The 27,834-nt window shown below is 39.4% G+C and overlaps 1 protein-coding gene, 2 long non-coding RNA genes and 4 other non-coding genes across 11 annotated transcripts in view; 5 read left to right on the top strand and 2 right to left on the bottom strand.

Annotated features, from left to right (window-relative positions):
* Positions 1 to 14,096: 14,096 nt before the first annotated feature.
* LOC130458419 (uncharacterized) lies at positions 14,097 to 20,407 on the bottom strand. Its single transcript, XR_008917743.1, has 2 exons — positions 19,948 to 20,407; positions 14,097 to 16,903 (listed from the first exon to the last, which is right to left on the bottom strand). It is a non-coding gene; the product is annotated as an uncharacterized LOC130458419 (long non-coding RNA).
* On the bottom strand, positions 14,918 to 14,990 carry TRNAR-ACG (transfer RNA arginine (anticodon ACG)). Its single transcript has one exon. It is a non-coding gene; the product is annotated as a tRNA-Arg (tRNA).
* TRNAY-GUA (transfer RNA tyrosine (anticodon GUA)) lies at positions 15,364 to 15,455 on the top strand. Its single transcript is given in 2 exon segments — positions 15,364 to 15,400; positions 15,420 to 15,455. It is a non-coding gene; the product is annotated as a tRNA-Tyr (tRNA).
* Positions 16,755 to 16,845, top strand: TRNAY-GUA (transfer RNA tyrosine (anticodon GUA)). The gene is given in 2 exon segments: positions 16,755 to 16,791; positions 16,810 to 16,845. It is a non-coding gene; the product is annotated as a tRNA-Tyr (tRNA).
* Positions 17,021 to 17,093, top strand: TRNAA-AGC (transfer RNA alanine (anticodon AGC)). The gene has a single exon. It is a non-coding gene; the product is annotated as a tRNA-Ala (tRNA).
* Positions 20,408 to 22,438: 2,031 nt separating the features above from the next.
* Positions 22,439 to 24,704, top strand: LOC130457990 (uncharacterized). The gene is made up of 2 exons (XR_008917210.1): positions 22,439 to 22,876; positions 24,548 to 24,704. It is a non-coding gene; the product is annotated as an uncharacterized LOC130457990 (long non-coding RNA).
* Positions 24,705 to 25,305: 601 nt separating this feature from the next.
* The window catches only part of TRIM55 (tripartite motif containing 55), an 89,584-nt gene continuing 87,055 nt past the window's right edge, over positions 25,306 to 27,834 (top strand). For all 5 annotated transcript variants that reach the window (XM_007487038.3, XM_056823988.1, XM_007487042.3 and 2 more), the window contains exon 1: positions 25,306 to 25,441. The gene's annotated coding sequence lies outside the window, so the exon portion shown is untranslated. The remainder of the gene's footprint in view (positions 25,442 to 27,834) is intronic.

Below are 27,834 nucleotides of genomic sequence, written 5' to 3' on the forward strand. Positions count from 1 at the left end.
TGGAACTACATTCAGATGCTAAATGCACATTTTTATATCTCTGGGCTCTTATGAACCTGAGAAATATATAAGGTATATAATAGAAAGAGCCCTTGGCAAGGCTTGAGAGTCAGAAGACCTACACTTCTGACCCAAACCTGTCCATTTGTAGGGCCAAAGGATAAGATGGGTAATAACTAACCTTTCTATGGTGCTTTGCAGTTTACAAAGCCATGTTAACAATTAGCATGTTCCGTAGGCAAGACAAATATGCCTTCACCATTTTATAAATGAGAAAACTGGCCCTTGGGAAGCTAATTGGCTTGACCTAGGTCCAATAGTTATTAAGTGGTCAAATCCAAATCTTCAAAGTCCAGCCATCTTTCCACCAGAACACACAGCCTTTCTGATGCTTGAGAAAATTAAAGGTGTTCATCTAAGCACAGCATATTGTCTTATGACTATTTACATATAGCTACTATCAATAAATGTAATAAGATTTTATCAACATATATCCCTTGTGTAACAGGGAATCTACTTGGAAAAATGCACCCCAAAATCTCTTAAATGCAAAGCCTTGAATTTTCACAATTCCTTTCACAATGGGCTCCAAAGCACTCTGAGTCTACCATAGTTACAATTTATTGTTTACCTTACTTTGAAGTAAACATGTGGCTAGTTCCTCTTGTGACTGGCTCATAAGACTATAGGCTGCCTAATCCATGGATAATTCCAGCTACCATATGTCCCTTCTGTATTGTCCCTAGGGGGAGGGGGAGGCTCCTTAGGAATTTGGTTATTATATGTTGTTCCCTGCTGGTGAATGTAACTCAAGCACTTGAATTTTCGATCTCATCTGGGTCCAGGGGAATTTTTGCTATAATTAGAACTTTACATTGGAACCCCTGGGCATAGAGGAGAAAGGTGGAATAATAGAAGGAAAGGAGAATTCAGCACACAAATTGCAACATAAGGGTAGCCATGCTCCCAAGGAGTTAGGCCATGATTTCATTCAACAAAGAGTTTATATCTGGTGTACACAACAGTCAGCCAGTAAGCATTTATTAAGCGCCAAGCACTGTACTAAGCGCCAGAGATACAAAGAAAGTTCCTACCCTTAAGGAGCTCCCAGTCTAATCAGGGAGACAACCTACGCTATATACAGGATAAATCAGAGCTAATCAACAACAAAGGGATGGCATTAGAATTAATCAGGAAAGATGTAGAAGGTAGGACAGTAGTTGGAACTTGAAGGAGGCCAGGGAGCAGAGATGAGAAAGGAAAACATTCCATGCATGGGGAATAGTCAATGAAAATGGCTGAGTAGGGAGATGGATTTTTTTGTGTGCTGAATATTAGCTATGCACATGGGTTCAATAAATGCATTTTGGATGAATAAATGAATTCTGTCAGCTACATAAAGAGAAGGACTCTCCCTTCTCAACCTATGAAGTGTCTGCCAGTATCATCACCTTTGAAGTTCATAGTCAGAAGAAAGAGGTCCCTGCTGACAGTATAAACAAGTTATCAAAATATGACTACAGATAGAGAAGGGATGCTAATAATCAGTCATCCCTTTGCCCCTAGCTATATATATGTGTGTGTATAACCAATAAGCATCCTCCACAATTGGCCCATAATACATGGTCCTGGCTCCAAAGTACAACTACAAATAGCCCTTTTGTAGATTGTAGATCTCAATGTGAGATTGAGATAGAATGTTCCTTTGCTTTTAAGTTTCAATGAGCATTTTGAGAAACAAGCTAATTCAGAACTCCCAGACAATTTTCTTTAAATGCAACAAATGCATAACATAATTATTTTAGAGCAAGGCAGTAAAATTCTTTCTAAATCCTGAACAGCACACATGTTAAAATGAAAAATTTTTAAATCTGAAGACATTTAATGTGACCCTCACTTAAAATTTACTTAAGTGGAAATTATCTCCTTGAGTTGCTGGCCCACATATACAGATCAGCTTAAGGCTTTATGACCTCTCTCTAAGCAAACTGGATGAATTGGCATAATACAAAGAATACCAGACTGGTGTATGGAGTAGGTTTCCAACCCAGATCTGATGATAATCACTTTTTCGGCCTAAGCCACTCATATCTTACTTAATTTCCACATTGGTAGCAGAAGAGTGTTGAAATAATTTCTTAGACCCCTCTCAACTTTAAAATTCTGTGACATTCTCAGGCTGACAGTTTTTATTAAGATATATTCTCAGGGTCCAGGAGCCTACTCTGATTTCTCATCAGCTCTAACCTCTAAAAAGGGGGGAAAAATATGCAGGTTCTCTTAAAGTTCTTCCATTGCCTTATAGAGCTCATCCAACTCTGGAAGGCTTTGGTAGGTTTCTGTGGAAATAGAGAAGAGAGTAAAAAAACTTTGTAAAATTTAAATCATAATGTAAATGTGAATTAATGTGATCTTGATATTCCTACAATTTAAGGATAGAATAGTAACTCCACTTTTCTTTCCTGTAGGTTCTGCACGGGCCACAGGCATATCTGGGAATTCTGCTAGGGTGGAGGTGGGATGAAGGAATTTCCCCCTCTTAACTGGTCAAGCTGCCAGCTGAGGGATAATGAGTTTGCCTGGAATGGTGTGATGGTGAAAGTGGGGGTGATGGGGGGTGGGGTTGCAGTTTTGGGGGAGGGGGGAACAGTAGGAAGGTTGCCAGTGCAGCTGGCTACTCAGTGTTAAACACTTCATTTAAACACGTTTCAGGTGTTTCTCCTGTGGCATAGCATTGAAGCCATCTATATGTTTCAAATCTATGTGAATATGTGAAGTTCATTGTTATTGATAAATGCTGCTAATAAAGGCTGCCTCTGTGTAAGAACTTCAGTTCCTGTCTCTGCCTTTTCCTGTGCCAGTAAGCCCACTCTAGGAACAGCCAAGCAAAGCAGTCAAATGACCAGTCTTTGAGGCAACAGAACAATTTCTGTGCCCAGTTGTGTACTAAGCTGTTCATTTGCTTGAACTATTGGATGAAGTCAAAGAGAGTTATTCGTTAACACATATGAGTAATGCTCAAATAACACCCTTGCATTGTGACATTTAATAACTACTAATTAGTGGTGAGGATGATGATGACAGCGTGTGAACCCTCTTTCCCTCCAGCTTACTAACGTCAACCTATCTACCTCAGTTAGAAGATGCAATCAGCAAAGTGGATGTCTATTTCTCACAGTTTGCCACAAACCCTTGTTTCTCTCTTTATACCCACAAATGGTATTTCAGTGAAACCATGACTTCATCAGTGAGGGTCAATCTACTGATTCAAATCACAATCCTGTCACATTTCCTCATCCTGGATGATTTTTATCCATGTTTTCCCATAAATGTTCCATAGGGAACTTATTTAGTGTGCCAGAAAGTTATCCTCTTGTTCTGTGATTACATTTTTAGGGGTCAGGATCAGTGACCATTTCAGGTTGTCTATCCATCATCTCTCCTTCCTACATGACTGACTTACTGAGGTATTCTTGTTCAAGGGTGTTGATTTTAGTGTCAAAGGACTTATATGAAAATCTTGGCTCTGAAGGAAAAGGACACAAATGCATGCCCATCAGTTGGGGAAAGGAAGAACAAAATAGTCATGTAGACATAAGGCAATAATTACAAATATTTAAAAAATCTTTTGGATGAAATGGCAATATAAAAGGTCATGGAGAAGGTTGGCTTTCCCACAAATACTCCAGAAAAGATAACAAAAGACTACTACAGCATTACATATAGTGGAGACAAATTAGAGATCTTTTCAATAAGATAAGAAGGAAATAAGCATGTTTATTATCACTATTACTATTTTATATTGTGCTTGAAATGTGAACCATTACAATAAGACAAGAGAAAGAAATGGAAAGAATAAGCATGAGCAAAGAGGAAACAGAAGCCTTGTTTTCTGAAGATGAAATGATTGTTTACTTAGAGAATCCTAAAGTCAACTGAAAATTAATTAAAATGATAATTTCAACAAAGTCACAGAATAAAAATAAATCCATATAAATCATCAGTATCTCTGTATATTACCAATAAAACTCAGCAGGAAGAGAGAGAAACTCCCTTTAAAAAATTAATAATGTAGAAACACTTGGGAATCTACCCACCATGACACATACAAGAAATATATTAATACAATTACAAAACACTTTAAGGAAATAAAAACTAGAGGAATATTAATTACTCATGAGTAGACAACTAATATAATAAAAATTATATTACCTAAATTAATTTACTTATTCAATGCTATACCAATCAAGATCTCAAAGAATTACATTATAAAATTAGAAAAAAAAATAACAATACATCTGGTCTGGAGAAGCAAAAGATCAAGAATCTCAAGGGAAATAATGAAAAAATGGGAAGAAAACAGGTCTAGCAGTATCAGGTCTGAAATTATATTACAAAGCAGTGATCATCAAAATAAGTTTATATTGGTTAAAAAGCATGAGTCTGTCAATAGAACAGATTATACAATAAATAGAAGCAAATAAATCTACCTCTATTTTGTGTTTCATATTCCAATAGTTAAAGGCTAGATTTCTAACTGACTTTGCTTAGCTCTTTCGGAATAAATAGCTTGGTATGTATGCATTAAGAATAGAATGCAAATCTAAAGGGGCAAACTAAGTTAATCCAGTGTTCTAGATCCTATACTGTGGCATTTAAAAGAGTGGGAGCCATAAACTGTAGTAATTAAAATGGTTGAGGTTATAAACTGTAGTGATTAAAATAGTGGAAGACTTAAATTGTAGTAGATATAAGAGTGGGTGAGTAAATTGTGACCGCGGAAAATATGTTTTCACTACAGTGTCTTGTTTTAAATCAAATATAAAGGTGGTCACCAGGGAAATATTCCCAATTATGAATATACCCAAGTCAACTGGGTTTTATAGAGACTTTAATTAATAATACAACGAGGAATTAAAGAAAGAGAGAAAGAGTAAGAAAAGAATAAGTATGAAGGGCCTTAAGCCAACATGGCCTAGACCTGAGTCTTAAGAGAGAGAGATCAGTCAGTCTTTTATCACTCACCACAAGATCTGTTCAAGGGAGGATTCAGGGGGACAGAGTCTCCCCAGAGGGAGTTCCAGCCAGAGTCAGCCTCCTTTGAAAGACCTCCTTAGAGATGGTCTCTCAAGAGCCTCCATATCTCAAGAGATCTTTTTTCTTATATAGGGGGTTTTCTCCTATGTCACCTCCCCTAAGTTCTTCCATCTACCAATCACAGTAGACATTTTCCAAAGGACAGCCCATTCTGAATTCACAGCTGAGTAGATTAATCCTTTTAGCAATCCACACCTGAGTAGGTTAGAATCTTTGAGCAAGTTTTTCACCTTTTTGTCCTGGCAAGTTTACAAGTTGTCTGACCTTTAATAGGTATTTAGCACCATATTGTATTAATTCTAAAAATAGGCATGGCTTAAATATGGGTGTAAGCATTTCTCATTGTTCAGCAAGGAGTTTTCTCCCCTAAAGCAGTCCTAAGTACAGGTGGAGTAGAGGTCCTCCCATTTCTGATCCAAGTAGAGTTCTCACATTTTAGATCTAAGTAGCTTCACTGTTTAAAATGGGGAATAGTCTTAACCAAATGTTCTAAGGTAGAGTCTGAGAAATTTCAAGATTCACAATACTAAAGCTTCTTAGTGATTGAAATGTGTCTCTCTTTTTGGAATTTAAAGCTCTAGTATATCTATGATCCCACTTTTCATCACTTACTCAGTGATATACCTAAAGACCAGCCACTGGGTCAAGACTCATTATTCAATGAAAACTGGAAAGAAGTCTGGCATAAATTTGATATAGGCCAACATCTCACACCATATGCCAAGATTAGTTCCAAATGGACATATGACAAATCTAAAAAGTCACATCATAAAAAATAAGAGAAATAAAGAAGACATTTCCTTTCAGATCTATAGACAGGGGAACAATTTATGACCAAAGGATAGAATCCCAGAAGATAAAATGAACAATTTTTACAAAAAAGATTTTAATTTTTTAAACATAGAATTGTAGTCTGAAAAGTATGGCCAAACAACTACAAAGCCATGACACTATATTTTTAAAAATAATAAAAGAAAATTGTCCAGGTCTATTAGAACTAGAGGGCAAAGTGAAAATCCATTAATCACTTCCTGAGAAAAACTCCAAATTGAAAGAAGATAGGAATGTCATAGCACAGATCTAACGGTTACCACCAAGAATAACTTATTCGACAAAATTAGACATAACCCTAGAGAGGAAAAATAGAATTTTAAGAAACTAGAGAACTAGGACAACTGGTTATCACAATGGATAGAGAGGCCCTTCTGGGGTCAAGATGACCTGGGTTCAAATCTGGTCTCAGACACTTCCTAGTTGTATAACCATGGGCAAGTCACTTAACCTCGATTGCCTAGCCTTTGCTTCTCTTCTGTCTTAGACGTGATAAGGTAAGGATTTAAAAAAAAAATAAAAAGCCTTTCAAGCATCCTTATGAAAAGCCTAGAGCTGAACAAAAATCTTGAAATGAAAACAATGGAATCATGAGAAATCTATAAAAATAAATACATTTGATCAATTGCTTAAGGCTACTTAGCAATGGGAGGTGGGGGGAAATTGGACACACAATCATTTCACTGCCCATTGATGGGCTAATAATATAAAAATCTAACCAACTAGTGGCTTAATAATAGAAACCCCAAGGAAGAACTTGGTAAAGCAGATGATCTCATCCACTACTGTAACAATTATCAGCTGTCCTTGGATTGGACACCTTGAAGTTTTGTCAAAAAACTAGTCATTCACATTAGATAGATAATGGAACCCCAGGCCTAAAGTCCGCTGGCATGGAGCTCTCTCCTTACTATGGAGCTCAGGGATGGGATGGGATGGAGTGTCTAGAGTTGGAAAGAGTCTTTCCAGTCTTTTTAAAATGTGAGTGATGCTGGGCAAGTCACTTAACCTCTGTTGGCCTGTTTCCTCACCCGTAAAATGGGCTGGAGATAGAAATGGCAAACCTCTCCAGTATTTTTGCCAAGAAAACTCCATGAAAGGTAGGACACTGAAAGATGGAACAACAAAGAAAAGATCTATTTGTTCCGAAACAGTACTGTTTTACACAAGTGAAAATAATTTCAATATTGTAAAAGTATTTGGTTTCTCCTTGTTTCTTGTCCTTGAAGAGGAATTGTTTTCTTTTCTGATAATAAAGCATACCACTCACATTCTAAGGATTCCTCTTTTCTGCCTTGGATCACTCCCATCTTTCTCAACACCTCCCTCACCTACAAAATGCTTTATTTTCCTTTCTAAGTTGTTGCAGAATGCTGCAATGGCATGGGTACCCCATGTAGGCCTAAAAATGGGTAAACCGAAAGCAGGAGTCTGAATTTGCTCCCAAGGAGAACAAATATCTTAGCAGGCTAATAAGTCTCTATAAGTTTGGCCTCTTCTTATAGATTCAGAGTCAGCATTTGGCCTCTCCAAAGAATTCCCCTACAGCAATGAAGTGGGAGAAAAGACAAAGATTCTTTTCAGTGTCCTAAAATATTCAAGGATCCCAACCAAAGGGAGTTAAGAAAACAGGATCTAGGTGCAGGAAAGGAAAGGAAAGGAAAGGAAAGGAAAGGAAAGGAAAGGAAAGGAAAGGAAAGGAAAGGAAAGGAAAGGAAAGGAAAGGAAAGGAAAGGAAAGGAAAGGAAAGGAAAGGAAAGGAAAGGAAAGGAAAGGAAAGGAAAGGAAAGGAAAGGAAAGGAAAGGAAAGGAAAGGAAAGGAAAGGAAAGGAAAGGAAAGGAAAGGAAAGGAAAGGAAAGGAAAGGAAAGGAAAGGAAAGGAAAGGAAAGGAAAGGAAAAGAAAGGAAAGGAAAGGAAGGAAAGGAAAGGAAAGGAAAGGAAAGGAAAGGAAAGGAAAGGGGAAGGAATATGCAAGCATGGAGGGGAATTCATAACAATTATGAGGAAATAAAGAAATTATTAGAAACTACCCTGTTACATGCTAACACATCTGATCTTTTAAATGGATATACATATTTAGAAAAATATAGAAAACCCATATTAATAGAACAAGGAATAGAGAATTTAGATAAGACAATCTCAGAAAAAAATTGAAAATTTATTCTATTATTACCTAATATAATCTTATTATATCTATATACCTAATTATATCTTCTACCTATCTAATATAACCTGTTTGCAAAAATAGAAAAAGAAAATATCTTATCCAACTCCTTTTCAAACAAGTATGTTCTTGATACACAAGCCAGGTAGAAACAAACTAGAAAAAGAAAACTATAGAGCAATATCCTTAATGAATATAAAAAAAATAAAAAAATTGAATAAAATATTAGCAAAGGTCCTACAGAAACATACTAAAATACTATAAAACATAAATTTGGTTGGATTTGCCAGGAATGCAAGGTTGGTTCAATATTTTTAAAATATATTTATTGTTAACAATATATTTTAAAAAATGATAAACACAATAGACTAAACAAAGGCAAGAATTACATGTATCAATACCTGCTATTAAAGGTCTTTCATCAAACTACAACTCTGATTTATGTTATTTTTTAAAAGCATATAACAAATGCATCTGAATAAAGGACCTTTCCTGAACAATATTGTGTTTAACATTATCTATGATGAAGAACCAGTATTATCTGTAATAAGAAATGCTCAAGGCCTTTCTGACAAGGGTAAAGCAAGATTACAAATAAATTGACAGAATAAATACAAGCAAAGAAGAAAAAAAGCTACTCTTCTTTGTAAGTGATGTGATAACCCTAAAGATTCCACTAAAATTAACTGAAACAAGAACTTCAAAAAAAAGCAAGACACAAAATAAATCCATATAAATTTTCATTACATATTACCAATAAAAGCTAGCAAGAAGAGAGAGGCAATGTTATTATATAATTATGAAATTATAAAATATTTTGGAGTCCCCCTTATAAGATACATAGGAGGATTATATGAATATAACTTTTAAAAATATAGAAATAAAGACAGACCTAAATAATTGGAGAAGTATTTATTTGCTGGTAGTTGTATAATAATATCATAATAATGCCTAAATATATTTATTAAATGCCATACTAAACAGCTCATGAAAGGTTACTTTATAAAGCTAGAAAAATATTAATATAATTTACCTGCAGAATTCTGCTTATCTCAGTTTACTGATCTGTAAAATAGATAAAAACACCATCTACCCTCAGGGTTGTTGAGAAGACCAAATGGTATAATAATTGTAAAGTACTTGGCATAGTGCATAATATAAATTTGATGATCATTGTATTAGAAATACTGTTAGAAAAGTAAATTCTCTTTTCTTTCTGGATCCTCATGGATTATAGATTCAGTTGCTAAAAGAATGATGTAAAAATGTTTGAAAATTATTTAGAAAAAAATAATGGTAATTTTCTATAATTTCTAAAAATTTTATAAAGCAAAGATCTCTTAAGATGTCTTCATTTGGGGCAGCTGGGCAGCTCAGTGGATTGAGAGCCAGGCCTAGAGATGGGAGGTCCTAGGTTCAAATCTGGCCTCAGACACTTCCCAGCTGTGTGACCTTGGGCAAGTCACTTGACCCCCATTGCCTAGCCGTTACCACTCTTCTGCCTTGGAGCCAATAAGACGGAAGGTAAGGGTTTTAAAAAAAAAAAAGATGTCCTCATTTGTGAAATTCAGAGTTTTAAGATCTTATCAGCTCTGTTTACAGTTTAAAATGATTAAGTTTTATTAAAAACTTATTTTATTGACTTTAAGTTTTTATTTTTTTATCATACATATATACATACATGTCTTGCAGCATACAGACAACTGGGCAACTTTAGTTCTTTTAAGAAATCAAAAATTAGCTCCACACCCAGGTTAGAGTGCAGTAATTTTATTTTATTTGGAAATAATAACAATATATTTTAAGGTTTCCCACACTCATAAAATTATAGGTCTACTAGAAATTACAGAGGAGAGATTTGATTCATATCTTTGTCCATTTGCTCCAAGAATGACAAAACCCTAACTTCTTAGTATACTTGATTAAAAACTACAGGATAAACTTTACTAATTTGTGGAAGAAGAAGCTGTTTAGAATGACCTAAAATAATGAGATACAGGTTCTTAAACTTGCTATCTATTTGCTAGTAAATATACTCATGTATATTACTACAAAGCATCTTTCAATTGTCTCAAAATAATATGGAAATAATTAAGCAATAATGAAAAAGCTTGTAGGACAAACAACTATTACTGTAGTTAAAAGTCAGAAACATTTTTTCTGTCTTATAAAGAAAAAAATTTCCGTGAAATTGGTTACCTTTGAAAGTATTGAATGCATTTTTAAAATTCTTTTGTCATTACTTATTCTGAGATTTTGCTAATTGAGGTAAAAATTTATTGGACTGTAACTTGACATTATTCTGAGCTTTGATTCCAGGTATGCAAATTCAAAATTGCTGATCCATTTGATTTGTATAAGGAAATGCCATGTGTTGTAGTCTGGCAACTGCTACAGGGAGATATCTGTCCCTAGGAAAGACTGAGGGGATGATTTTAGCATGAGCCAAGATAGGTTCCCCTGACTCAGTTTCCTAAAGAAGAAATTTTCCTACCTAATCAAACACAAGTTGTCTTCCATGCTCTGTGAAAAAGTGATGCATCCCTACATTATTAGCTGTCAAGTTACTCATGCCTGAAATCAAATAAAGATAAAGGAGAATTTTCTCCCTGCTATAATACTACATTCCTCCCTTTACCCCCCCCCCCCCCTTTTATAGCAATTTCTCTATTAGAGCAGGTGGCCAGTAAGACATTTGGATTCCTTATGGCTCACATTAAAAACATTCAGATGCCAACAAGAGATCTATTCCTTAGCCAAATAAATAAAATAATTTTTGAGCTTATCATCCCTTTAAAAATTGTGTGTTTATATCTAAGAACAGATTTTCTTTCGAGCTGATATAGTTGATATCTCATTGTATTAAGTGGAGAGAATTAACTGGAGTGGAGAATATTGAGAAAGCAACAAAATCAGATCATTTTATATGTCAAGTGTAAGTTATTCTAAGAGGAATAATTTGCTCATCTATGGTACTCTATATTTATGTAACAAATATGTGATAAAAATACCTCCTTTATGGACCCTTCTGTGCCTGCATCTGTTATGTTCCCCGTTACACTCTGAATTTGCTGGTAGAATAGGCTCTTGATCCAGCAGGAAACATCCTCTCCTCCTACCCCTAACACACACCCAGAAGCCAGATCAGAAAGATGCCAACCACGGATGTGAGATAGCAACAAGGTATGTCACTTGATCAAGGGATCACTAGGAGGAGAGAGATCAGTTCGGTGAGAAGGGAATTCTTTGAAAGAAGGCTGGGGTTGGGGGTAGGGGAGACACTGAGACTCATCCTGGAATAGTTTATAAAATATAAAGAAGTGTAATCATTAACATGGGTTTGACAAATGTAAGCATTTTTAAAAGTTGTGGTTGCTGTTTGTAATAATCATGAAATATTAAGTCATGAGACGTTAGTAGCTTTATTACAGCAAAATAGTGATATGTAGGAAGGAGGTAGAAAATATTGCCTCGCTATATCTTACCAGCCCACAAGAGAGTCTCCAACCAGGCATTTCAACCACCAAAGACCAACCCCAAAGACCAGCAAAGGGCAGTCCCTTATGCCAAGGAGGCAAGAGTCTCACCCAAGTAGGCGTCTCTCTTCAGTCCGAGTCTCCAATGCAGAAAGCCGAATCTTCACCAGAATCCAAAGTCTGAATCAGGAAGTCAAAATCTGAAGCCACAAAAGGCTGAGTCATCCAAGAACTGGATCCACTTACAAAGAATCTCCCCAGAGCTCATGCCCATGAGGCAAATGACCACAAAAGAACACTCCAGGGTCCCAGAGGCTCCTGCTTATAGACAGTTTTCTCCCCCCATCAGCTCTCCTCATCACATCTCAGGAATCAATCACAGTCTCCCAATTTGCAGTGCCTGTGGTCTTTGAGGGTATGAACTTCCTTTTCTAGTAAAAGGTTCTTACTAACTAAGCATGAAAGGCAGGGGACTCCAAGTTTTTGATTGATTAAGTTAAAAATAAATGAAAGGAGTTTAAATTCTCTTCAATAAGATTATGGGGGAAGGGATGATGTTCATTATGTCTATGAATGTGAAATCCCCTAGCCCTCCTCCCATAATCATATTATTAGTAGATATGGCTTTTTCTGAAGTATTTTTTGTAATTCAGTCATTTTGGAATTGAATAACTTAGTCAATTATTTCTGAAAAAATAATCATTTCTAACAAAAGATCACATAGCATGCAGAATTATATCCAGTTTTTCTGACACTTCTCCACCCCCAAGTGAAGTTTTTCTTCACCCCTATATCATCCAGTTTTTTTTTTCCATATATCATCTGATTTTTCTTCACTTCTCCTTTACTCTGGGTTTTTGCTGATTTTATTTGATTATTGGATAAGAAGTAAGTTTAAATATCTCTGAAGATTATTGTATCCTTACCACAAGTTTGGGCTATATAAGGAGTCTACTCACAAGACTTGAGGTCTTTGGTTCTTAACCAGACTCTGGCTTCATCGTGAGACCAGCCCTCTCTCAATCAATAAACCTAATTCTTTTTGGCTTGGAGATTTTGTTTTATTTTTTGGTGTCTCAGCTAATAAAATTCCACCACATGCCTCTTAAAGGAGAAAGCAAGGCAGAGTTCCATTTTGTGCAGAGAAAGGTCAGTATGGAGACACAAAGTCAGTCACCTGCAGCAGGTCTTGAGGTTAAGCCTCTCAAAGGGAATAATGAAAAAAAAAATCAAGAAGGAGGGGGTCCTAGCAGTCCCAGATGTCGAACTAAACTACAAAATAGGAATCAACAAAAACTATCTGATGCTGATTAAAATGATTAATCAGGGGAACAGATGAAATGAATGAGCATAGCTTAGTGTTCACTATATCAAAGGATCCCAATTATTGGTCTAAGAACTCACTATTCAATAATAATGACTGTGAAAACTCTAAAACAGTGAAAATTGGGGCTTAGACCAGTATTTCAAACTACACAGCAAAACAGGCTTCAAACGGATACATGACCTAGATATAACAAGATTACATTATGAACAAATTACAAGAGATGGCAGATCCAATGAAGGTTTGAGAGGGAAAGGAGAAAGCTGGTAATTTTTGAGTCAGTGCGGAAGCAGCCAGGAGATAATGAAGATGAGGGAGGGTGAGGAAAAACTCCAGGAGGAACTCTTTTTTAAAAGGACGAGACCAAGGGGTATCCGTTGAGTCTTTGGCCTTGGTAAGAAAGGTCAGTTCTTTCTCAGAGAATGGACCAGAGTGGCAGAGGAACAATACAGTGAATTATGTGGAGGAGTTTTAAGGTAGGGAGTATGGGAGAACTCAGGACAGGTGGCTTCCATTTTATCAGGAGGTATTTCCTTCTGAGCAAGAGGGGAAGGGAATAAGACCTGGGAGCAGAGAGGATGGATTAAAGAGAAGGCTTAAAATAGCTTCTTTAGAGAGTCTGATAGTCAATCAGGGAAGAATAAACATATTGCTCCATAGCAATAAAGGCCAAATTTAGCTTCTATAACTCAAAGCTGTAGTGGAGCCAGTCCACACACACCCTGTGACTTCTAGCCTTCCTTGGCAGCTAAATTTAGGGTGGAAGTGCAGAAGGTGGAGGGTGTGGGTAATTCAGGGTTAGGGTTTGGCAAGGCATGAATGAATGTGATCTGATAACAGGGCAAGGGACTCAAGGGTCAAGTTCAGTAATGTAGTCAACTTTGAGTGAGGACAGTGGCAGGAAGAAAAGGAAGCTAGAGCAGAGAATCAGACAGGGTCAACCAGAATGGTCTGGAGTATGATTAGTTGAAGTTTAATGAAGTTTAGTATGGGAAAGAGAAGCCAGGTTTACCAATTTCTGCTTTTAAAAGCAAAGATGTTAATCAGCATCAGTTTACAGGAAAAGGAAAATCTTAAATTGTGATAAACAGATGAGATAAAAAAAACTAAGATACTTTTAAATTATGTGAATTTTAAACATCTGTAAAATTTAATTCCACTTTCAGAACCTGATGGTTAAAAAAAAGCAAAACTCTACATGTCTCAGGAAAACGCATTTAATCTTAACATAAAATTCATGTCATTTACCACAAAACAAAGACAAAGTATGTAAAGGCAAAAAAAAATCTGGAATCCTATTTACAAATGTATATACCATGTGAGTCATTGCAAGATTGCTTGTTAGTAGTAAACAACACAGCACAGGCTTTCTTTCATATATTCCACTCCAAAATTACTTTAGTGTTAAAGATTTTTTCATCAAAAATTAAATTCAAGGATGGATGGATTGCCATCAAGGACAGAAAGACTAATTCGAGTTCCCAGTAGCTGAAGTCAACCAAAGATGGTTGTGAGGAAGAGAGATTAGATTTGAATTTGACCCGAGAAGGCAAAAACTAGGGACCATGAGGAGAAGTTGAAGAGGCAAGTTCAGATTTGATGTCAGGGGAACAAAAAACGTCTGCTACTAATGCTCTCCCAAAAAGGAGTGGGCTTCTCCAGGAGGGAACTCCTATTAATTAGTTTTGTTATCTGATTTGGGGGTTCAGGACTGAGACTACAAGATTGTGGGCTAAGGCTTCTGCCGTTGTACAGAATATCGATCGCTGATTGGTCCACGCAGAATCCAAGGTTGGCTAGATCGGCCAGAGAGCAAATGCTTGTAAAGCGCCTATTGTGCAGAGTGCTTTACAAAAGTCATTGGTTTGGTGTTAGTATGGTCTGGGATCATATAGAATAGTATTGTGGCGTATATTTTAATTATCCTATATGGTTGGAAGAAGAAATAAACGAAAATGGTGATCGTCCAATTTAACACACCGTTCCACCTCGCCCTTCCAACCATTCCTTGGGGGGAAAAAAACCGAGCCAGGTAGGAGTCGAACCTACAATCTTCTGATCCGTAGTCAGACGCGTTATCCATTGCGCCACTGGCCCTCCCGAAAGCGGGCGGGGGAGGGCGTCTACACAAGGTCTAGAAGGGCGGGAGTGGAACGTCCTATCTACCAATGAGTTTGCAGCATGAGTTGGGCGGGTTCATGTGCTAAACTGTAGCCACTGTGGGAAGGGGTGAGGGTGGGGTCGGGGAAGACGGTAGTGGTCGGAGTGGAGCCAAGATCTGGCCAACAGCTTCGGTGGACACCTGCGCAGGACTCTGGGACCTTGGTTTAGGTCAGTCTTTAAGTCTCGGTAGCCAGTAGGTAGTTGGATGTGCGCAAGCGCGAAGAGACGAACCTTTCCAGACGAAAAAAGTTGTCAACCCCCGCTGTTAAGTGTTGAGTCTCACGGGGGCGCACGAAGCTCCTGTGTCCCTTCGATAGCTCAGCTGGTAGAGCGGAGGACTGTAGTGGGAAGTGCTCGCCTGACATCCTTAGGTCGCTGGTTCGACTCCGGCTCGAAGGAGACAATGTTTTCCAATTTTTTTTCCTTCCACTGTACAGTTGTAGAGATTTCAGATTTAAATAAACCTTTCCAGATAACCCTTATATTTACTTGTCTGTATTTATAGATACTTCTCCTAGGGAATATAAGCATCTTGAGGGCAAGGGAGTATTTTCTCAAATTACCTTTAGTAACTAGTCTGTGTACGAACATATTTTCCCAGTGGAATATAAGCCCCTTGGCGGCAGGGAGTTGGGAGGTCCGTAGGGTCCCAGCAGCGCTTAGCTGTGGAATGGAGTTTGATGCTTCAGTAGACCAAGAAACCGAAGAGTTCCCTCCACTCCAAAGAAGGCTGGGACGCCCTAAAAGGAAGCGGCGCATATTTGCTCCTGGAGTTTTCTTTTCCTTTTGTTCCCGGGGGGAGAGGAGAATACTGTACTTGATCAATGAAAAAATACATAAAAGGTTGATCAGGGCCACCTCTATAACGAGATAGTGGCAGAGTCAGGAAGAAAGAGAAAGTAGAAATCGAGAAGAAACGGCTAGAGAGAAACAAAGAGAAAAGAGACAAAGACAGAGGGGGAACACTCAGCTAAGGAGACGAGACAGAAAGAAGAAATGGGCAGAGGGAAGACAGCTAGAGAGAGAAACGGAAGAAACCGAGAAGGCAAGAGAGCAGAAACGGAGAAAGGGGCAATGATAGAATAAAAAGACAAAAGAGGTAGAGACTGAGAGAAAAGAAAGAAGAGACAGGCCAGAGAGAAGAGAGACGACGGATAGATGGAAACAGAGAGGAAGTCAGCAAGACAGGGATGAAGAAAAAGCTAAGGAGAGAAGAGAAGGCGAAGTACGAATAGAGAACAGGGAAACGAGGAGTCCAAAGCAAGGCCTTTCGCCGGCTTGGGAGGGGTCTCTGGGCGAAGTTCCCACGTGGCGCTTTGTTTTTAAGAACAATCCATTTTCTAGAAATCCCCTACGCAAGGTAAATCTACACTCTAGAATAAGAGCCCCTCTAGATTAAAGGCCCCCTCCCCTCCCCAGCAGCCTCTCCGACCGTCCCACCCCCTTCGGGTCCCTAGGACAGGCGCTCGGCCAGGGAGTTTGTGGAAAGCTTCTCCAGGACCCATCAGCGATATCAGGGAGATGCTGCGGGGAGGTGAGAGAGAAGAAAGAGGAGAGGGGGTGGAAGTATTTTCTTCTCCGAGAGCTAGGAGAAACACTGGCAGGCAGGCAGGCAGGCAGGCAGGCAGGCAGCATGTGGGAAGAGAGGAGGCAGCGTAGCTGCTTTATGGTGTCGTCCTGGGCAAGGGTTTGCAGCTTCCTTCGATAGCTCAGCTGGTAGAGCGGAGGACTGTAGAGGTGCCCGCCCTTGGTTATCCTTAGGTCGCTGGTTCGATTCCGGCTCGAAGGAGAAGCTCAATTCTTTTGACAACAAAAGTTTCCGGTTTTGGAAAAAAGTTTTGTGTGACCTAGTTCCGGAGGGAAGAGAAAGGATAAAGCAGGGTTTGGGCTGGAATTAGGAAGTTGCCAATCAGAGCCACTGTCAGCGCTCCCTAGGGGAAGTGCTAAAAAGTGCTGTTTCAGGAGGGGAATTAGCTCAAATGGTAGAGCGCTCGCTTAGCATGCGAGAGGTAGCGGGATCGATGCCCGCATTCTCCAGTTACCTTTTCCGCCCCAAATTAACCTTCCTTTTTTGTGGTCAAACAGCATCACTTTACTTTCTATTTCACCAACTTTACAACTGACCCAGTTCTTGCATTTTTGTTGGAGGATAAAGGAACTTACACGCTAACTGGGGAGGCCACGTGGAAACAAACAAGCAAATAAATAAGCAAGCGATGCACTGGAAATAATTGACACGTGGGATGGGTGGGGTGAGGAATGTGTAGCAGTACCTGTTAGCTCCTAGTGGTCAGTGGTAGAAAAAAATTACCCGGGATGGTGACAAATTGCACATATGATTATCACCTCACCTCTTTCCCGTTTCTACCCCCTCTCTCTTGCCCCCTTCACCCACTGTAGCGGAGGCTCCTTTCTGATCACCCAGTAGCTTGTGATCTTGGCGACACCACAGGCTGGAGTTGGGCCTACCATCCCTAAGCTAAGTGACTTGCCCGAGGTCCTGCTTAGCCCAGCCCCTGTACATAATAGGCCCATAATACATGGTTATTGAATTGAATTAATAAGTAAGAGAACCAAGATGCATAAGGAGCCTTTAAAAAAAAAAGATGTGGATTCAGTAGCCATTAAATTGAATATAGTTTTACATTATACTTTATCTCAAAGATAAAATATTCCATTTATTCTGCCTTTCTCATTCCCTGGGTGACTGGACAAAGCACTTCCCTGAACGACAAAGAAATTGGATGAAAGAGCCCCTGATTCATTTCCAGCTCTGGTTTGTATAACCCAGAAAATGATAAATACTAAAACATATGCTTCATATATTTTATGATCAACTAAGAGAGAAAAAAGGAGTAAGGGAGAAAGGAGGGAAATGGAGATGGAAGAAGACAAAAACAAAGAAAAAGGATGACACTCCCAGAGACATAAGGTAACAAAAGACTGATGGGAAAGTGTTAATTGGGTCTGGAACCCAACTTGGTCCTCCAGGTATATCCATAGGGGTACCTCAGGGGTCTGTCCTGGGCTCTACTAGGTGATTGATTTCATGAGCTCCTGTGGATCTAAATGTCCTCTCTGTACAAATGATTCTCAGATCTACCCTTTTTGGCCCAATCTCTCTGTTCACCTCCAACTGCCCTTCAGACATCTCAGACTGGACATCCAACAAGTGATTGAAATATTCCCAAAATGTAAGTCATCCTATTTTCCCCTAAATCCTTCGACTTCCTACTTTCCCTATGTCTGTAGAGGCCTACACTGTCCCCCCAGGCTATCAGGCTCACAATCTAGAAGTCATCCTAGACCCCTTTCCCCATCTCCCACTCCCCCAAATAGAAGCTGTCCCCTTCTCTCCCCTGACACTGCCATCACTATAGGTCACCCTATTGCTCTGGCTGCCTCAAGCCTCTCCCCACTCCAGTCCATCCTCTTCAGCCACTACAGGGATTTTTCTAAAGTACAGGTTGGATCAGATCCCACTCCCACCCTCTTAGTAAATGCCAGTGGCTTCTTATTGACCTAGTTCCCCTCCTGCCTTTCCAGTCTTCTTCCACCTTACTCCTTCCAACAAGCATTCTTCTGTCCAGTGATATTGGCCTCCTGGCTGTTTCATGAACAGGACTCTGCATTTCTTGGCTCTGGACTTTTTTTCTGGCTCTCTCCATGCCTGTAACACCCTCCCTCCCCTGTCCTGACTACTGGCCTCCCTGACTTCCTTTGAACTAAAATCCCACATGCTACAGGAAACTTTCCCCAATTCCTTTTAATTACAGTGCCTTCCCTCTGTGATTTATTTCTGATTATCCGGTATAAAACTTGCTTTCTATCTTGTCTCCCCTGTTCAGTTGTGAGCTCCTTGAGGGCAAGGGTTGTCTTCTGGCTTTTTTTTTTTTGTGTATCTTCAGGGCTTAGCTCAGTACCTGTCACCTAGTAGGCTCTTAATAAATATTTATTAAATTTAATTTAAAGGAATTGAATTTAGAATCTCAGCTTGGCTGTTTACTACTGTGTGACCTTGAGGAAATTCACTTAACCTCTGCAGGCCTCAGTTTCTTCAGCCTCCAATTATTATTTTATTAAAAACTCTTTTTAAGAAAAAGGAGATTATTATTTGAGTACCACTTGGATGTGAATTAATTACATAATATGTAAATGTGGAATTTTGAAAGACAAACAATTTACCCAGGGCATGAGGAAGATTGACCTGAATATGTGCTGACTTCTTAGAAGAGGAAGAAGGGACATCTTGTAGGGAGAAGGGACTTTCTGGTCAGGATAAATTGGTAATGTAAAGGATAGGCAGTGGTGACAGCTGAAAGGAATTTTTGCCAAAACTGCTGGGTTTAGAGAGGAGGCTATATAAAGTAAAAGACCATTTTTTTTCCTTAATGGGAGAGCTTTGAGAATAATCAGCCAGCAAAAAGCATTAGGAATTGGGATATCAAGAAACAGAAAGAAAAGAGAGTTGGGGAAAATGGACCATGGTGTTGAGGGACATACACTTACCCTAATTTGGTCATTTGGTAAATTATACCCTTGGCCTTGGAGTTTCAGAGGGGGCTATGGATAAATCCCAAGAAGAAGCTAGGTGGCACAGGGAATAGAGCTCTAGGCCTGGGGTCAAGAAGCCTCTTCTTTGTGAATTCAAATTTGGTCTCAAATACTTCCTAGCTGTGTGACCCTGGGCAAATCACTTAGCCCTGTTTGCCTTGCTTTCTCATCTGTAAGATGAGCTGGAGAAGAAAATGGCAAACCACTCCAATATCTTTGCCAAGAAAACTCCAAATGGAGTCATGAAGGATTGGATATGACTGAAAAAATGACTGAACAACAGTGGAGATAGATTCTAAGCTAGAGAAAGAGATATGCATAAAGAAGAAATACTTACATACAAAATCAGAATGAGCTCCAGAAAGATATCTGTGTGTCCATGAAGTCCCTTCAATAAATCAAAAAATCCTCCAGGGCATCCTCCCAAGGCTAAAGGAAGAGGCCATAAGATGGCAGGGACTTTGTGTCAGATAAAGCAGTAACAGGACCAGTTCTTCCAGAGCCAAGGGAGATATTCTTGTGTTGATCAAGGAGCAGTGGGGCAGTTCCTAGACCAACCCAAAGAACAACAAACAACAATGTTTCAACAACCTTGATTTGTCCCCTTGTAACTAATATGAGTTGCCTTAGTTCAGGGGAGGTGATTTTAAGCCAGTAATTCATCCTTTAGGAGGAAGGGTAGAACTTTAAGCCTGAAGAACTCTAGAGGTCCTTGGAATGTGTAAGTCCAGGGAAAGAGTGTTGCCTCTGTTGTTTATAAATTCAGGTTCAAATGCCTTTGGATTTGAATTTGAGTTAAATAAAGACTACCCTGTTTTTGGTCTCTTCTTAGACTGAGTGCTTGTTTGTAATTTAAGAACTCTTTCTCCTACTTTTTTTCCTTTCTATTTTTTGGCTGTGATTTAGACATGAATGAAATTCTTAGGTTCCCAGGAGAAACACAGGTAAGGGCAAAAAGAGCTAAATTCTGATATTCCCAGGGCATACTCTGGGTAGCGATGAAACAAAGATTTTTAGAGATGTAAAGATTAAAATTAATATTCAATACTCCAAATATCATTTTAATACTATTTACTAAAATCCACTTAGAGCTAAGAGGAATTTACAAAACTCCAGCAAGCACCCAAAAAACTACAAACAGGAAAGAGAAAAGGGGATTGTGGGAAATGTAATCTCTAGGGTTCAAGTTCTAAATCAATACAGAAATTCCCAAGATTGAAACAGACCCATATGACCTCAGAACTATGATTCTGTTACTAACATGGATTAATTACTCGAGAATAACAACTTGAAAATAATAACAGGACTTTATGATTTGAAAAGCACTTTACATGTTATCTCATTTGATCTCCATAACTCTGTAGCGTGCTATTATTATTCCCATCTTACTGAGACCAAGAGAGGGTAAGTGATTTGCCCAGCATCACACATTCACCTGGATTCAAACCCAGATTTTCCTGACTCCAAGTCCAGTTCTCAATCCATTACACCACCTACATCCATAGTCACAAATCAATGCCAAGACAATAGAGGCACTCTCTCCTAGATTCTTTTACCTTTTAAAATTTAATTTCTTTTTTTTTTTTGTTATATTTTAAGTTCCAAATTCTCTCTCTCCTTCCCTCTCCTCCCTGAACTAGAGAAAGCCATCATTTCTCTCACGTACAAAACCATACAATATATAGTTATATTTATAGCTTCTTTCTCTGGAGGCAGATAAGTCCTCTCAACACCTTGAGTGGAAGGAGTAGCCTGATTCTTAGGGATCAGATCCTGGTGTTCTGACCCATCTTCTGTTCCCTTTTGTTGAGTTTTGATTGAGTATCCTAGCTATGGCCATGGGACAGGGAGAAATTACTGAGTCTAGTGAGAAGTGAGGGGAAATTAAAGAAAGAAAAGGAGCCCAGTCAAGGGCAAGGAGACACATAATTATACACATGTAACCAGTGGCTCAGGATCAGGAACTCTGATTCAGTTCTTGAGGCTTCTTAATAAGACAGTATGCCCTGACTCAAGATTTCTCCTGGGAACATCAGAATTTGGTTCCTGGCTAGATGACCACAAACAATAATTAAAAAGGAAGAGGGTCTTTGACTTTCATGCAAGCACTTTGGCTAAAAGATTAGAAATAGGCAGGTTGATGTCTTGGTGGCTGGAGAGCTGGGCCCTGAGTGAGGAAGATCTTGAATTCAAATCCAGCCTCAGATACTTCCTGGCTGAGTAATTCTGGGTATGTCATTTAACCTCTGTCTGCCTCAATGTCCTCATCTGTAAAATGGGGATAATAATAGAATCCACCTCCCAGGATTGTTGTGAGGATCAAATGAGATGATATTTTTAAATCATTTATTGTAGTGCCTGGAACCTTGGGAAAAAATAAGAATGTCTCTAGTGTCTACTATGTGTGCCAGATGCCAGACCCTGTGCTAAATGATCCTTAATAAATATTCTTTCCTGTGATCCCTACAACCACCTTTCCTTGTTATTATATAGAACCACATGGAAGGTGCTATGCAACTGACAGAACCCATAGAACTGGGTCTGGATTCAGAAAGCCCTGAGTTCAAATATGGCCTCAGACACTTCCCAGTTTGCCACCCTGGGCAAGTCACTTAACTCCCCACTGCTTAGCCCTTACCCATCTTTCGCCTTGGAACCGGCCCAATCCCATAAAGCCAGTCTAATTCAGTAAACGTTTATGGAGTAGTTGTTACGGGCCAGGTGCTCCGCTAACTGCCAGGAAACAGCTGATATAGGACAGCCCCCGACCTCAAGGCACTTACAATCTAAGAGGGGTGGGGCAGGAAAGAGGGGGAGGGAGAGGCGGCATCTTTCTCGCTGGGGAGCAACAGGGGCGACGCCAGACCGTCCCGTTTCCGGTCTCTATAAAGGAACACACGGAGGCATTTGGTATTCTACCCAACAGTCCCATCAAGAGAGAAGACCAGGAGGAGTGTGCACCTAGAACTTTACATTGAAGGGCGGGTAGGATTATTTAAGTGGTGCAAAGAATGGGAGGACGAGGATGGGGTAGAAACCACAGCGGAAGTGAAGGAGTAGGACCCGGAAATGAGCCTGGTGTGGGGGGAGAATGTCTCTGTGGTGACTGGAGCAGAAAGTATTGTAGGGGGCAGGGGCGGGGTAATAAAGAATTGAGGAGGCGTCCATGGCCTCGGACAGCCTCACACCAGAGCCTGGAGTTAGCGTCCAACCACCTTTTACTTTTAGGGATAGGCCCCCAAAGCCTGCTCACTGACTGCCAAAAGGTAATAGGCCTGCGGTCTGGGGGAACCTCCGCTTCCGGCCCCTGCTGCTGCTTTAGATAGGCGAGACTTTCCTAATGTCCAGAGCACTAGCTAAGGAGGCTTCCTGGAACCCTTAGCTGAGGGGTTATTTTTCGGTAATTTCTCCTAGCTTTAGTGGTTGGGAAGATTGAGACAAATATCGGCAAGTGGGAGCCTGGAAAAGAGGGAGAGCCTTAAGGGATAATTTGAGGGAAAGAATATCCAATCAGAAAAAAATTTGTTTCAGAGAACTGATTTTATGGTCGGGGTTCACTCCTTGGATCCAGGCATCGACATTTTTGCCCCCGTTCCCCTGTAGCTGGAGTGGTTGGTTGGTGGTCCCTTGGTCTCAGAGACGGCCCACGTGATGGTGCCAGATGTCTTTTGACTTGAGTGTAAATTGGATTTTAGTGAGGCAGAAATACACTATCATTAACCTTACTCTCTTAGAGCCATCAAAGGCCAGGTTCAAAACAAAAGGCAAGATGGCCGGTGATGGTAGAGATGCAGCAGATGCCCTCCACTGCCCTGCTTCTGATGCCTTTGTGTATAATTAAAGACATTTAACTTTATACTTTAATGCATAAATGCATAAAATCAATAATTAAAACTTTTGTTAGAATATACATAGCTATGAGTACAGTAACAAGATTATAATTTACATATAAGTAAATATATATTGGGGCCACATGTTCATTTTCCTCCCTAATACTCTGGGACTTTTGTCCTCCTCATCTATGCTTTCTGACTTCCCAGGCTTCAGATAAGTCCTAGCTAATGCCCTCTCCCTCTGCAAGAAGCCTTTCCCAGAATTCCTTGATGCTAATACCTTCCTTCTGTTTATTTTCTCTAGTTTATCCTGTAAATATCATGACTGCACATAGTTGTTGGCATATTGTCTTCCCCCATTATACTTTGATCTCCTTAAGAGAAAGGACTGTCTTTTGCCTTTCTTTTCCTCTATCTCCAGGGCTTAAAACACTGCCTGGCACATAGTAGGAGCTTAATAAATGATACCTGACTTGCAGTTATAAAAGTTTGAAGTCTGTTGGATTGCATGACTTCTAAGTTCTTGTCCTGCCCTAACCATCTATGAAACATTATTTTAGAGTGAGCATAAATAACTCAGTTTGGCATTTTATGGGATCATAGATTTAGATCTGGAAGAAGAATCTTTAAGACCATCTGGTCTAACCCCTTCATTTAACAGATGCAGAAACTAAGTCTACAGAGTTATATGATTTTCCTAAAGCAGCCTAGAGCTAAGGCCAGATTCAACCCCTAGACTTCTGGCTCTCAAATCAGTGTGTCTGCAGCAGATTACTCTTTCTGCCTCTCCCTGTGTTACTGGAATATTTAAGATGGAACACTATTTCAAGGACGTGGAATTTCCCGTGTGGATACCCTCTTTACCAACAAAGGTTGCCACTCCTCTTTAACTTAGCAGGAAGTCTTGGAGACGTGTATGGATGAAAACATCACCACTCTTTGGTCAACCTGATGATAATAACTGATATTTATATAGTACTTTAAATTTGACAATGTGCTTCAAATACAGGGTATTCCAAAAGTCTTAGCTCAGCTCTAAGTTATTAAAGCCAAGTTGGGCCCCACAACAAACCTTTGGTTATTATTATTATCCCTCTTTTACAGATAGGAAAACTGAGACTGTGAGCAGCTAAGTGATCCATTGAGTGTCATAGAGATAGTATCAAAGGGAGGACTTGGACTCAGATCTATACGGACTCCTAGTTCTACACTCTCTCTACAGTGCCTCCTAGCTACCTAAATAAATGTTTTTGTTTTTCAATTATGTCTGATTCTTTGTGGCTTGGCAGAGATCCTGGAGTGTTTTGCCATTTTCTTCTCCAGCTCATTTTACAGTTGAGGAACTGAGGCAAACAGTGACTTGCTGGATGTCACACAGCTAGGAAGTACCTGAGGCCAGATTTGAACTCACAATGAGGCTTCCTGACTTCAGGATCAGCCCTCTATCCCCTCTACTATCTAGATTCCCTGCTTAATAAATAAATCTATTCAAATATTTTCAAATGTTTCAAGTGATTCTATTGGTGGTTTATGGCCTCCTCTGTACTTTAGGATATGACTTTATGGGTGGCTGTGGCTGAAAAAAGTCATTTTGGTGGCCACATGTTGTTAGTTCTATTTGGAAGTCTTTCCAGCTTCAGCAAAATCTGCTGGCCCTTTAAAAACCCAGGCTCATTCACCTTCACTCTTCAGTGAGCTATCAGGGCAGGACCTTAGTTCAAGGGGTTAAACTATAGATCCTCTCCAAATCCTGATTTTATATGTAGGAAAAAAATAAGCTGGGGGTAGAAATCCCAACAATATAAAGAGTTGTGCCTGGATTTTATAGATTTCTTTCTTTCTTTTTTTTTTTAGGTCTGAAATAGAATAAAATTTGGCCTGATTTTTTTTTAAGTTTTTGTTTTAAGTGAAGAAGGCAACAACCATTTCAGAATATGTTCTTGGGTCAGTCATTGTTGACTTTTGAAGCACATGGATTAGCCCAAGAAATATTTAAAGGTATGTGTAAGTAGTAAGTATCCCAGGGTTTTGTTAGGGTTCTTTCTCCTAAACTCAGTATCATTAACAACAGATTTGCAGATGGAGCAATTATCAAATGAAAGAAAGTTTTTAGCCAGAGATTTGCAAACTATTAATGAAAAAAATGCTATAATGTAATCCCTGGATTTATTAAGGATATGATTCCCCACCCCCTTTTACTTGTTTAGTTTTTAGATCCTTAGATGTAGTCAAGATGACCTAGGTTCAAATCCTGCTTCAGACATTTGAGACTCTGGAAAGTTCTTAGTCTTATTCTTAACACCTATGCTGAAGCAAAATAATGGTCTGGTTATTTGGACAATCTTTTATTATTCAGCTAGGGCAATTAATTAACCATATTCATTATATATGGTGTTCACTGCCCAAGATAGCATATTAGATATCCTTCATAAAAGAGATAGACTTTATCTTCACTTACTAGTAATGTAATCATCTATAAAATATGTATGTGTGGCGGAGGTGGGGGTGGGTACAATTGAACTTTGGGGCCTCTAAGGTCCCTTGCAGTTCTAAATCTATGCTGCTTTTTTTCACTAAAGGGAACTTGTATCAGAGTTTCCCATTGTGACAACAATAGTCTTTTTAAGGGGAAACAATGCAGTACCTAGCATTGTGCCTGGTAGATAGTAGGCCCTTAACATTGAACAAAGAACAAATAATTGATTGCCTTCAATCAGAAGGCAAGACACAAGACAGGCTAGCCAGTGACAGCCCCGATACAGCCCATGACTTCTGTAGTGTCAATGTCTGACCAGCCTCCAAGCACCCCACAGAGCTTGCTTGGGTCACCAGCATGGCCACTGGAACAAACTGCTCATGGTAGATACCTCTTAATTTGCCGGTGGGTTTGAAGACTGTCAATTACCCTCATCTTGGTTTGGCCTGTCTGCTGAGACAGTTTTCCTGGGGTGTGGCTGCTGTACCTGCTATAGCTTTTGGAACCACAGGTGGAGTTGGGTGCCACTGGGCACCCCCGGAAGGGTAGATGACAGCCCTGAAAAGTGCTCAGCAGGCCCTCACAGTAGAGGTGCTAGTCTTCCCTGCACACCCCATAAAGTTTTGGCAGTGCCAAGTATAGTGCCTGGCACAGAATGGGCTCTTAATACATGCCTGTTGAATGAAGAAAGGAATGGCTGCACCCACTATATGTCGGATAGTGTTAGTTTGAATGACTTTCCCCTGATTGCCAGCTCTTGGAAGAGAAAGATGACAACTTTTCTGGAGGGTACCTGATATGCTGACTTTGGCATTACACAGCAGATATAATGAATGTGGCTGATTAAGGGCCTAAAATGGGTAATTAAAAGAATTGTTCAGATAACTAGACCATTATTGTGCTATGGCATAGGTGCTGGAAACAACACCAGAAATTTCCAGAGGCTACTTCTTATAGTTAATATATGTTAGTAGATTTTTAACTGCAATGCAAATAGCCTTACCTCAACAAACAAGGATAGAGAGAAGGCTATCAGCCATCCTGGGCTATCAGTTATTAAGTGGATGCAGGCTTATTTTAGTAAATGCACCTCCTGATAAATTTCTATGGCTCGTTTTATTTTTAGAGCTGTGGAAAAAGGCAGTGATAAACTGGTTACTTGTTATCCGTGGACATAAACTTTTTTTTTTCTTTTCATGGGTGGTTCTGAGTTTGAAGTTTTTAGCTGAGATATTTACTGGTTATACAATTGTTTTGCAAAATGTTGGCAAATACCAGCACAGATGGCTTTGACCTGAGAGTAGACATCGCATGTCAGAAGTAATCTGGGAAACAGTCATTTTAAAAATAACCCTGAAAGAAGTGTCTAGTTCAAAGGGTTGTACATGTTTCAAAAACAGCTATCAACACAGGGAGGGCTGGGAGCTGAGATATATTTGGGCTACATTCAATTTAGAACTGTACTCCATTATTACTGACCAATAACATCGAAATCTCTTGCCAGCTGTACAGCAAGGAGAAAATAACCTTCTCCTTAGCTTATATGCCAGTTGGAAACTTACCATTAACCTCAAACCCCATGACAATGAAGTCCAGGGGACTGTCCAAGCCCTGTTTTTTTTTTTTAATTACTATTTTGTTATCTTGAATATTTTTTGAAATATATGGTCCAGGGGAAGCTAGATGACTCAGTAGATAGAGATGGGAGGTCCTGGATTCAAATTTGGTCTCAGACACTTCCTAACTGTGTAACCTTGGGCAAATCATTTAACTGCAGTTGCCTAACTCTGATTATTCTTCTGCCTTAGAACTGATACTTAGTGTTGATTCTAAGATGGAAGGTAAAGGTTTAAAAACAATAAAAGAAGTGGTCCATCAACTAGAGCTTGGAGATTTTATTTTACAGAGATTTTTG

Source organism: Monodelphis domestica, chromosome 3 (genome assembly GCF_027887165.1).
Source record: "Monodelphis domestica isolate mMonDom1 chromosome 3, mMonDom1.pri, whole genome shotgun sequence".
NCBI classification, from domain to species: domain Eukaryota; kingdom Metazoa; phylum Chordata; class Mammalia; order Didelphimorphia; family Didelphidae; genus Monodelphis; species Monodelphis domestica.